The sequence below is a fragment of the Leptonychotes weddellii genome, chromosome 13, assembly GCF_054177405.1.
Source record: "Leptonychotes weddellii isolate Sample4059 chromosome 13, ASM5417740v2, whole genome shotgun sequence".
Classification (NCBI taxonomy): domain Eukaryota; kingdom Metazoa; phylum Chordata; class Mammalia; order Carnivora; family Phocidae; genus Leptonychotes; species Leptonychotes weddellii.
Window position 1 is genome coordinate 53829472 of NC_138381.1, and position 4583 is coordinate 53834054.

At 34.8% G+C, this 4583-nt stretch overlaps 1 pseudogene; it reads right to left on the reverse strand.

Annotated features, from left to right (window-relative positions):
* Positions 1–647: 647 nt before the first annotated feature.
* Positions 648–780, reverse strand: LOC115937246 (U4 spliceosomal RNA; annotated as a pseudogene).
* Positions 781–4583: the final 3803 nt, after the last annotated feature.

Sequence of the window (4583 nt, forward strand, 5' to 3'; positions counted from 1 at the left end):
TTTTGGAAATTTTAAGTTAATATTTAAAGAATACCTGCAGCCTCAGCATCTTCTTTTTTGAGAAAGCTGTTATGGTGAGAATTAGCATTATGCTAGCAGTTCGTGAAGAGGCTGACATGAATGAAAAGCCTAGCCAAAGTTCTGCTGAACTCCCTTACAGGCAGCACCAACCTGCCAGCCATGTAAGTGAGCCACCTTGGATGTGACCATTAGAGCCCCAGTTGAGAAGCTGTGACACCAGGAGTGCAAAAAACAAAGGTAAGTCCCCACCAAACCTGCCTATATTGTAATCCTCGAGCAGTAAATGACTTTTTTTTTTTTGGCCACTAAATTTTGAGATAAATTGTTATGCAGCAATAGATAATCTACAGCAGAAGTAATTTTCTTCTCTGAGAATTTTGTTTCCAAAAATTCTCAACAATGGGTTTAAAATGGAAAACATTAATGACTAAGAGGGGATTGCAAAAAGAATCAGACTTAAAAATAACTAGCGAATGGAGGCAGGTAAAGGGATAGTATGTTTTTTGGAACAGAATAATAATATGTTTTGGAGTTCTTAAATTTTTAATATAAAATCATAAAATCTGGATTTGATCAATTTGAGACTTGTGATACATTTTAAAGGAAAAGTCTTTGAAAAAATGGAAAATATTATTATTTGAAAGAAAACACATAGAAAAGATATTATCTTTTTTGACAGTATGGGGAAAAGTTTTCAATTAGCAATAATCGTGCCTCGGATAAACCTCATTGGCTACAATACTGCCACTGCGCAAAGCTTCTTTTTTGACAGTAAATCACAAACCCAGAGAATGCAAGAGACTGATAAGGTTAGATCCAGAACTGAGATTTCTGGCTCTCAGCGTTGAAAAAGAGCATTTATTATTTTTTCTTAATTTATATTTTTAAGTCAGCTCTATGCCCAATGTAGGGCTTAAATTCGCAACCCTGAGATCGAGTCACATGCTCTACCAATTGAACCAGCCAGGTGACCTGAAAAGAGCAGTTTTCTTATTTCAATTGCATATGGTCTATGCTAGCTGAAAATTGAATCTTAGTACTATATGTTGGCTAACTGAACAAAATTTTTAAAAAGTAATGATTCTAAGAGAGGGGCACCTGGGTGGCTCAGTTGGTTAAGCTACTGCCTTCAGCTCGGGTCATGATCCTGGAATCCCGGGATCGAGTCCCGCATCGGGCTCCCTGCTCGGCGGGGAGTCTGCTTCTCCCTCTGACCCTCCTCCCTCTCATGTACTCTCTCTCTCTCTCACTCTCTCAAATAAATAAATAAAATCTTTAGAAAAAAAAAAAAGTAATGATTCTAAGTGAAAAAAAATAAAATAAAACTTTGGAAAAAAAAAAAAGAGTACACCTGTCAGGATGAGCACTGAGTAATGTATAGAATTGTTGAATCACTATATTCTACACCTGAAACTAATATAACACTGTATCTTAACTATACTGGAATTAACTTTCAAAAAATAAAAAATAAAATAAAAGTAAAATGTGCTCTAAAAAAAAAGAAAATTGAATTTTAGTGAGGAAACAGCCTTCATTTTGGTTATTTTCATAATTGTTTCTAAAACTAGGCTGAGCCAATTAACGGTTAAACTGCAGAGAAGGAAGGATCTCTATTGATTTTATACATATGAAATGGCTGAATGTGAAAAATCAACATCCCCACTGGATGTGACCTAAGATTTATGGGGATTCATTTCACCACCTTTACACTCAGGCCAGCACCAGAAGGATATGAACATTTTAGCAGAAAATTAACATACTCATATCATTGGAGATAAGTGTCTTTTAAATTAGCGCCCTGTGCCACCCACCTCTCTGTATGCCTCCATAACTTCATTATGAAACATTTATTCTTGCTTTGTATAAATGAAGTTCTCCAGATGAAACTCTTGAAATAACAGCAGAATAACCTTTAGAATAACTAGTTTCCTTCTTTGTCTTATTCCTCCCAAACCCTGTAACTCCCTTCAGACAATGGAAAATAATTCATTTTGATAAGTATCAAAATTTGGTGTAATTTAGAATCTTTGGAACCATTGTCTTGTGTGGATCTGATCTTTGTCCTTGATTTCACAAGCAGGTCTTCTGCCAACTTGGAGAGGGGAGGTGGCTGGGGCTGTTGGTTGAATAGTTTGTGGGTGGACGTGCACTTTCATATAGTAACCAACTTATCTGTTTTCACTCACCTGAAACAACCTGCCTTGGGTGTTCTGACTAAATCTTGTTTTCCCTCTGTGGATTCTGTAGTGAGAATTTAGAATGTTCATTTTGGCAAGAACTGTGCCTATTTACATATTATCTGGCCAACAGTCATTAAATTCTCTCTCTCTCTTTTTTTTTTTTTTAGCAACAGAAAGAATGAAGAGTGAATATGGAATCTCTGCAACATCAGTTGCATCCAAATGCAGGCATCATCAGCCAAAAGTTAGGAGAACTCTGGCTTCAGCTCTGGGTTGATGGCAAAAATGATGATAAAAATTTGATAAATTCTTTTTGTAAGTGGGGACGTTCCCAGGCCAGCTGAGAGTCTGGAGGCCCTGAATACTGGGTTTAAGAAGAGTATAACAAATGTTACATTATGCACAGTCTCCATGCTGTCAGGTGAAGAATATTGTTAAAAAATTATTAATTCAACAAACACTCCTATGCTTGGTGCCAAGGTACAATATTACTCCGTCATCAAGGGGCTCATTGTCTGATGAGTTATAAGTATATCATTTTCTCCCAATATGCAGTAAGAATGATGTTTAAAGATATACAATACTTTTGTTTTATTTGATAAAATGAAACAAAGGCTAAGAACAAAAAATGCTGGTCATTATCTGGATATTGTTTTTAGAACCTGAGGACTGATTATCCCATTGTTCATTAATCATCTTTTCTCAGTGTATCTCCCTCCAGCCATATAAAACAATGACATTCTACTGAAAACTTCCATTTTCCTTGTCTCTACTTATGTTACAAAATAATAGAAAAATTCCTCAAGGTACAGCTTACATGCATATGGGATGACTTAGGGGAATGGCATGGAGAGAGGGGCCCAGCACAACACAGTGGCAAGTTTTTGGGGTCTAGAATGATAAAAATTGGTTAAAAATGTATTTGCACAACTTGATGGTCATTAGAATTTGGGCAAATTACTTAGTTCTGTAAGCCTCACTTTTCTCACTTGTAACATAGTAATGATAATGATAGTACTGATCTGATGATGTGAGAACCAAAGGAAATAGGCTGTGTAAAGGATCTTGTAAGCAGCCAGTAGATGTTCGCATTTTTTTTATTTGTGCAAAAAAAAAAAAATACAGGAGGCAGCAGAGAGGACTTTTGTGATATAGAGAAGTTTGGTGTAAAATTGAAATATATGTCTTTCTTTCTTTCTTTCTTTCTTTCTTTCTTTCTTTCTTTCTTTCTTTCTTTCTTTCTTTCTTTCTTTCTTCCTTCCTTCCTTCCTTCCTTCCTTCCTTCCTTTCTTTCTTTCTTTCTTTCTTTCTTTATTGAACTATAATTTATATACCATATCTTATTAGTTTAAGGTATACATCATAGCGGTTCAGTATTTTTATACATTACAAAATGATCCCCACAATAAGTCTAGTTACCATCTGTCACCATACAAAGTTACTACAATATTACAGATTATATTCCCTATGCTGTACCTTATGTCCCTATTACGTATTTATTTTATAACTGGAAGTTTATACCTTTTAATCTCCTTCACCTATTTCACCCACCCCAGCCCTTCCCCCTCTGATAATCAATAATTTGTTTCCTGTATCTATAAGTTCATTTCTATTTTTTTTGTTTGTTCATTTGTTTTGTTTTTTTAGATTCCACATATAAGAAAAATGATACTGTATCTGTCTTTCTCTGACTGACTTATTTCACTTAGCTTAGTACCTTCTAGGTCCATCTATGTTGTCACAAATGGCAAGATTTCATTCTTTTTCATGGTTCTGACTGTATTTATTTATCACAACTTCTTTATCCATTCATGTGTCAATGGACATATAGGTTACTTCCATGTCTTTGGCTAATACTGTAATGAACATAGGGTTACATATATCTCTTTGAATTGATGTTTTTTTCTTTGGATAAGTACACAGTAGTGGAATTGCTGGATCATATGGTAGTTCTATTTTTAATTTTCTGAGGAACCTCTATATTATTTTCCATTGTGCTTGCATCCATTTACATTCCCACCAACAGTGCACAAGGGTTCCCTTTTGTCTATATTCTTGCCAACCCTAGTGATTTTTTTGTCTTTTTGATAATCATCGATCTGACAGGTATGAAATGATACCTCATTGTGGTTTTGATCTGTATTTCCCTGATGATAAGAGATGTTAAACATCTTTTCATGTGCCTGATGGCCATCTCTATGTCTTCTTTGGAAAAATGTGAATTCAAATAATTTTATTCTTTATTTATTTTCTTAATTTAATTTTATTATGTTATGTTAGTCACCATACAAAATACATCATTAGTTTTTGATGTAGTGTTCCATGATTCATTGTTTTCATATAACACACATTGCTCCATGCAGTATGTGCCCTCCTTAATAC